Source organism: Panthera tigris, chromosome A3, assembly GCF_018350195.1.
Source record: "Panthera tigris isolate Pti1 chromosome A3, P.tigris_Pti1_mat1.1, whole genome shotgun sequence".
Classification (NCBI taxonomy): Eukaryota; Metazoa; Chordata; class Mammalia; order Carnivora; family Felidae; genus Panthera; species Panthera tigris.
The window spans coordinates 79,732,008-79,739,911 of record NC_056662.1 but is presented as its reverse complement, the minus strand read 5'-3'; the positions used below and the strand labels follow the sequence as shown (position 1 = coordinate 79,739,911).

At 42.6% G+C, this 7,904-nt stretch overlaps 1 long non-coding RNA gene across 1 annotated transcript in view; it reads right to left on the bottom strand.

Annotated features, from left to right (window-relative positions):
- Positions 1–332: 332 nt before the first annotated feature.
- Positions 333–7,904, bottom strand: part of LOC122237334 — a 78,656-nt gene continuing 71,084 nt past the window's right edge. The window contains exons 2-3 of the long non-coding RNA XR_006215755.1: positions 1,466–1,703; positions 333–775 (exon numbers count right to left, since the gene is read on the bottom strand). This is a non-coding gene — a long non-coding RNA (uncharacterized LOC122237334). The remainder of the gene's footprint in view (positions 776–1,465; positions 1,704–7,904) is intronic.

Below are 7,904 nucleotides of genomic sequence, written 5' to 3'. Positions count from 1 at the left end.
CCTCATAGGGTCATTCTGAGGACTAAATGGCTTAATATTTGTAAAGTATTTAGAACAGAGTCTCGCACATAGCAAGTACTAAGGGTTGGTTAAGTAAGCAAAAAACCAAAAGGAAGCCGCCACAGACCAGGAGACACAATCTTTTATAAGTCAGAAGTTGCCTCTGCTGTGACCTCAGGCCCAGAAGCTGTGTGTCTCTGGGCCCTGGCCATCTGCACCAGGGTTGAAAGGGCTGTGAATCCCTGGGGCATCTCCCCTGCAGAGGTGGTTGCTCTTAAACTCAGTTCCTTTGACCAGACAAAACTCGGTGCAGAGGGCCTCAGAACTTCCCATTGGACGGCCCCTGGGGATTTCTTTGATTTGAAATTGTTGGAAGGACAACTTTTTCCTCTACTAACTCAGGTTTGAGGGTGGGGGGTAGTGGCCAGATTCACAGGAGAAAAGAAAAAGTGTGTGCACACACCGAGTTCCAGAGCACCGAGTAATGGGTAAGTCACTGGAAAACCAGAGGTAAAGATGTATATACCAATTTAATAAAAGGGGTAAGGGGTTAGTGCTTCAGACAATGGCAGGTTCTGATGAGATGTGTTTACACCATTTCTTTGGGAATGTCCCCGTGCCAGTCAGTGCCTCCCTGACTGAAGCCTCCCTGGAGGGGTGGGGGTCGGGTGTGGTGGCTCATTCTCCCAAAGCTCTGTGCTAGTCACATAAGGGAAGTCCGGACGAGGTTCTTCTGCATCTGCTGTTGGGTTATTGGTCACTTCAAGGGAAGTACCTGGGGAGGGAGGAATGAGGGAAGGAATCGGGGTGAGTGGATGTGGCCTTTGGGGAACCCCAACACTTCTGCCTATCAGAGGCGACAAAAGCCTCATCAGGAAGCCTCCCCAGACACAAGCAGGAAAAGCCACTTAGAGCTACCAAGTACACTTTGTTAGTTATCTATCGCTATGTAATAAATTACCCTAAGATATCATGGCTTAAATAGTAAGCATTTATCATCTCTAACAGTATCTAACAGTCAGGAATTTGGAAGCAGCTAAGCTGGATGGTTCTGGCTCAAGGTCTCTCATGAGGCTGTGGTCAAGATGTCAGATGGGGCTGCTGTCATCTGAAGGCTTGGCTGGGGCTGTGGGATCCACATCTACAATGCCTCCTCTCGTGGCTGTTGGTGGGAGGCCTCAGTTCCTCACCCCGTGAACTCGTGAGCTGCTGATGTGTCTTTACAACATACACTAGCTTCCTCCAGAGTGCACAGCCCAAGACGGAAATGAACGCAGAAGTCATAATGTCTTTATGGAGCCAGGCTTAAAGGCATGTCCTGTCACTTCTGTTACATTCTTCTGATCATACAGATCAACCCTGATACAATGTGGGACACTACACAAGGCCATGAAAACCAGGAGATGGGGCTCACTGGGCACCATCTCAGAGGCTATCTACCACACCCTCCCAGAAGAATGCTCACCTGGGCACTGGTCCAGATGTCAGCCTGGCTCAGGTACACAATTGCAGAAGCCTCTCAGACAAAAACCTAGTGCACTAGGGTGGGATTTGGTGCTTCTACCCACTGCCTCAGTCTGCCTCCTCACGGAAAAGCTGGATCATGAATCCACTCCGAACTGGATCATGAGTCATCCCCATGGTGGAACAAAGGCTATAACGCAAGGCACCGGATGGGAGAAGCACTGGGCTCATGCGCCCTTCTGTAAGTTGAAATACAGGAAATAAAGCCTTCACATGAAAATAATAATGATAATAATAATAATATGCAATTTTTTGATTAGAAGATGTCAGCGCAAGATTATAGAAGAGGGGTACATGATGGGGCTGGGGCAGTTCTGCAAGCTTCAGGGAGGAGATAGGACATGAGTTAAGTACTAGCACCCAAGACCCTTCCTGAGCCCCAAGTCCATATATGGTGAACTGGTGACAGCTTCCTACTGCTTCCTGCTGTTTCATGCCTCCTAGCCATTCCACCTGCTCTTTCCTCCAGCAGGAATACCTTTTCCCTAATCTTCCCCTGCTTGTTAACTGCATTTATCCTTTCAGACTCAGCTCAAGGAGCACCACCTCCAAGAAGCCATCCTTGATATCCTCTCATCTGATGTAGCTGTCCTCCTCTGTGGCCTCAAAGCATCCCCACCCCCCACAGATCTCTACCACGCTTGACCCTGCTCACTGCTTGCTCCCCACTAGACTTAAATCTTCTTCAGGGCCAGCAACAATGTCAGATTCAAATTGTATGGTGCATATTCACACTGAAGACATGTTTGTAAAAGGAAAGGAAGGAAGGGAAGAGGAGGAGAGAGTAGAAGAATGGGCTCAGGAGACAGCAATAACACATCATCTTTCTTTCTCCCCTTCACTCCCAAGAGTGGGATTTCAAGCAAAATCAGGGCTGTTTGCCAGAACCACTCTTCTCTGCCTCTCCACAGCCCAACCAAAGAAAGCTGGACAGTTCTAGTCTCTATCATACAATGCACTATCTGAAAAGTAGCTTTTGGTATTGAAGGCATGTAAAAACGGGGGAGTTGCAGGAGTATCTGTATCCAGGATATCTTGACTTTACTGGAGGAGCTGGAGGCTATTAACAAGTTGAAACCACTCCATGGCGACAATCTCTGTGACCCAGCAGGTTACCAACAGTGCTGACAGGAGGTGAATGTCTGTGATTAAGCAACTCAAGGCCACAACAGGGGTGACCCCAGAATGAGATCAGCTTTTGGAGAGAATCACAGGAGACTGAAGGTTTGGGGACACCTGCTGTCCCCTGAGCTGGCCCAAGCCCACTGTCTGGCCCCACTCTGCCTAGAACCCTAAGTGATAGCTCTCTCTGCCACCTCTGGGCACACATTAGCCTCCTGGTTATTCATAGCCACTCACTCACGTGCTCTTTCCACATGCATCAGGTTAATATTTTAAATATTAACTAGTATTTTGTTTTGGTTTGATTTTCTGTTTGCTGAAAGCTCATGTGCTGGGAATGAATCAGCCATACTCCTTGGTTGAAGGCACACCACCTTTATTAGCATGTGCAGGGCTCACCTTGTAAGATTTTATTTTTAAGCAAGCAATCTCCACAGCCAACATGGGGCTCAAACCCACAACCCTGAGATCAACAGTCACATGCTCCACCAACTGAGCCACCCAGGCACCCCTATAAGATTTTATTTTTAAGCAATCTCCACAGCCAACATGGGGCTCAAACCCATAATCCCGAGATCAAGAGTCACATGCTCCACCGACTAAGCCAGACAGATGCTCTCAGGGCTCACTTTTATTTTACTTTCTTTTTTCATCTTTTTGTCCCATCTCCAGCCTCATTTTTTCCCTCTTACCATTGCTGTGATTCTGTGTGCCCTGCCCATCTATATTCCTATTTGTATCAAGACCCAGTAGTGGTATTATTTTGTGCATATTTTTTAAAAATATGCTGATGTGGCCTTTTGGTATATCATTCTCTTCTCACTTTTGTCCAGAGGTGAGATTTTGTCCAGTGATGAAAATCTCAATGATGAGATTTTGAGATGGCTCCAAGTTATAGGATAAACATGAACCAGAACATTTCTTTTATCTGCTGAACAGTCCTCATTGTTGGGTACATTTTATGTATCTGCTTTTCTATTAATAAACTTCTAATCCAGGTGTTTCCAAATTCTCACTAACACAAATGATTCTACAAGAACATGTTCACAGGTGTTTCTCTGGGGGCTCAGTCCAGAGTTGCTCTGGACTCCGCATCCAGGGGAGCTGTGTTGTAGGGTCTATCTGTTTGCTTCACTTAACCCTTCCAAACTGCTTCCCGGAAAGTTATGCCAGTTGACACTCCTATGAGAGTTTGTTTTCCTTCACCTTTGGCAGCACTTGATATTACCCAACTTTTTAATATTCACCAATCTGATATTGTATAAGACCTGTATCTACATCTTAACCAAATGTTCCCCGGTTTTTCATCGAGTGTCAGGTTGTTCTGTTCTCACTCCCTCAGGGAAGGGGCGTAATGACCAAAAGCAGAAGATGGGAAGGAGGGACAAGTGTTTCCTTCTGGCTTTTGAGTTTCAAAATCCTAGACCCTTGGAGGCCCAAAAAGAATAGCACATAGCACAGAGAAAGGATTTGGGGGAAAAGCATCATGAAAAGGAGAGGAAAAACAGGTACCCCCTTTGGCACAGCCCCACCTGAACAACAGTGGGTGACCTGGGTGAGGGGAGTGTTGGAAGGAAATTTCCTGTGGGTTGCAGATTAGAACACTGATGGCTGAGACAGGTACCATAAACACGGGAAGTGAGCCAGGTTTAAGGACAACAGGGATGGCAGGGACTATAGTTTCCTCGGTGCCTATCCTGTAACACTTCTCAACTCTGGCTGGTTGCTGCAGTATGGAGGTCTATCCTCGTGTTACCAGCTCTTTCCCTTTTTCCAAGAGAATCCAAAATCAGATGTTTTATGTGGAAGCTCCCCTTAAAAAATGTTATAATGGAAAACTTCAAACATATTTAAAATAGACAAAGTGCTTTAATGAACTTCCTTGTACTCATCACTGAGTTTCCATAATTATGGACTCATGGCCAATTTTGTTTCATCCATAACCCCACCCACTTGCCCCCATCTTCAATTATTTTGAAGTAAATCCCAGATATGCTTTTTTTTTTTTTTGGTAAAGATAAGGGCTCATGTTTCTAACTATAACACAATATCATAACTAAACAGAATTCCAATAATTACACATCAAATAGCCTGTCAGTGTTAAAATTTACAATTTTCTCATGAAGGTCATAAATGTTTATTTTATATTACTTTATTTTTTACAGTTTGTTTGAAACAGGATCCAAAGTCCACACATTGCAAGTGATTGGTGTTTTTAAGTTTCTTTTAACCTACAGGTGTGACCCCATCTTTCTGTCCTTACAATGTACTTGTTAAAGAAGCCACATCCTTTGTTATGTACTTTCCCATAGTCGGGATTTTGCTGGTGTCATTTAACATGCTTCTCTGTTTTCTGTACTTCCCAGTAATTGGTAGTTGGATCTAAAAGCTACAGCTCTTCTTCAAAAAAAAAATGTTCATAATCTTTTCAGAAGAATCTTTAAATACTGTCTGAGCCAGACAAAATACCTGCTGGACGGGACTTGACCTGCAGGCTACTAATTTGTTCCCTCTGGCTTAGATGTTAGTGATCACGGACAAAAGGATTCAGGGACCTCTGTCCTGAGCTGAGCCCCCAAGGAGAGAGCAAAATCCCAAATGAACATGTAGGATCTGAGAGCAGGAGTGCCCGTGTCTCACTTTCCAGAGAGAATCCCAGTCAGAGAGGTAGCAAGACTCCACAGAAGGGCTTGTTGTGGCCTGGTGGAGTGATTGGCAGGTGCTCAAGAGCAACACGGAAGTAGAGAGATGCCCGGTCCTGAGGGACCTGTGTCTCCATAGCAACCAAGGAGCGTGTGCCCTGCTCCAGCTCCGTGCCCTGGGAAGTCCTCCAGAACTAGACAACCCCGGGAAAAGGGGGTAGATTCCAAATGACTAGGATGAAGATCAGGACTCCTTGATGGACTGGGAGACTGTATTAGAAGACCAGTTGTATTAAGGAAAAGAGAGAAGGTTAGGTTTCTTCCTCACTTGAGTTTGTGGACTGAGATTTGTACCCACTACACATGGGGGCCTCGGGGGGCCCCTAAAAACCCCCTTGCAGCATCACTCAGAGCTGAGCATTTGGGGGCATTGATCTCTTCCCTGTGGGAGAACTGGATGGAGGAGAAGAAGCCTCAGACACCACTATTGATTCTGGAAATTCTCCTTTCCCTTTCTTTGTTTGATTTTGATGGAAACATTCATCTAACTTTCTAGATTTTGTCTTTTTAAAAACACATTTGAGTGCACTTCATAATCAATTTACTAATGGATTGTATTTTTCAATCTCAACCGAGGCTCTTGTTTTTAGTAGAAAAATTATTACTGCATTCATTTACCATTATATTTAGTCATTTCCTGGGCTCATCTTTTGTTTTAATTTTTGCAGGCAAATTTTTTTTTTGTATTTCCTTGCCTCTTTTCCACTAGGCCTTTTGTTTATTTGTACCTTATAAGTAAGTATGTAATGTAAGTCATATTTTTTTCCCAGCATTGATGGGCAATGAACTTAAAGCAATGAAGAAAAATCAAACTTATAAAAAGTGAGATCAGACTTGTAGTTACCAGAGTTGGGGGTGGGGGGAGGCGGGGGCGGAGTTGGAGGAAGGTGGTCAAAGGGTACAAACTTCCAGTCCTAAGAGTAATAAGCCCTAGAGATGTAATGGACAACACGATGACTAGAGCTAACACTGCTATAGGGTATATAAGAAAGTTGTTAAGAGGGTCAGTCCTAAAAGTTCTCATCACCAGGAGAACGTTGTTTTCCTTTTTTTTCTTCTGCTTTCTTTTCTTTTTATTGTATTTATAGGAGAGGTTGGATGTTACCTGAACCCACTGTGGTAATCATTTCACAATATATGTAAATCAAACACCATGCTGTATCCCTTAAACTTACAGTGATGTATATCATTATTTCTCAGTAACACTGGAAAAATAAAGAAATAAAGGGAAAATTTCAATTTTTATGGCTAATTTTTTAAGTTAGTTGACTTGTTTTGACTATTCTTTTTAGTGCTTAAGACTCTACTGAAAGGAATTAGAAAGTTTATTGTTTACTTTTCTATTGGATGTACAACAGCTCAGCTCAAATAAACACATCCTTTCTTCATAATAACTGATTTCCTTCAAAGGCCAATTATTAAATGTTCTAATATTTGTGGCAGATTGAGTATGGATCCATAGGAAGTTTGTACATCACGGATAGATAAAGACATGAAGTTAAAAGTTTTATTTTCCAGAAATCCATATTCCCTAGATCTGTCTAGCAAATCAGCTGAATATGCATGAAACTACATTATCATCTGGTTTACATTTTTCCATCTGGTCCAAAGAATAGTGTCTGTCCAAGCTCTTGCTAAAATATGATATATAGTAATTTGCTATTCTCTGTATCTACTAGGTTAGCAATTCTGTTAAAGTGGAAATTTGGCTAGTTGGATATCCATTCATTTATTTATCCATTCAATTATAATTTCTAAAGAGAGACAATGAGAACAGACAAAAAAACCTTTTTCTTTTCTATATTTAGTCCTAACAACACTCAGAACTTTTCATTCTCTTCTATGAGAAAAAAATTTTGGCTTTTTCCTGCCTACAAAATAAAAGCAAAAAGTATTCAAAAGAATGAGAAAGATTATCATATAATGGAAAAGATATGTGTAATAATAAAATGTTAGGAACAGTGAGCATATATCACCCCCATATACAGTTATAAAACAAATAAAGCAAAAATGGGCATAAAAACAAGGAAATGTCATTCCAGAAAACACAATTATAGTAAGAAGTCTTGCTGTCCTATCCTCAGTTAGGCTTGAATTCAGTTGCACAATAATAAAATTGCAAACATGGCAGCTGAATTAAATGGAATAATTTTCCCCAATAACAAGAAGTCCGGCACAAGGCCTGCAGGGCCAATGCAGAGGTTGTGGAAATTATCTGGTATTCAGGCTCCTCCTAACTTCATGCTCTGCTACAGTGTTCTGTTCTTGACCTTGAAGGGCAGCAGAAAATCCCACTTTGGCATAAAGTTTATTTTGAGCTAAAGGCAATTGAGAAGTAAACACAAGAAAAGTCCTCTGCCCTCCCTCTATTTGCCTAAAAGCAGGACATAAATTTGTAAAGGTGTCCCCTCCCCACCAGAACAGAAGTTAATCACTGGAAACAACTTTAAACCTTTATCAGCCTGGAGACAGCACCAGAGGAAATCTATGTAACAAACCTTACTAACTAGCCCTTATCTTCAATTAGTTTCCCTCATATATTTACCTCCTCACAGT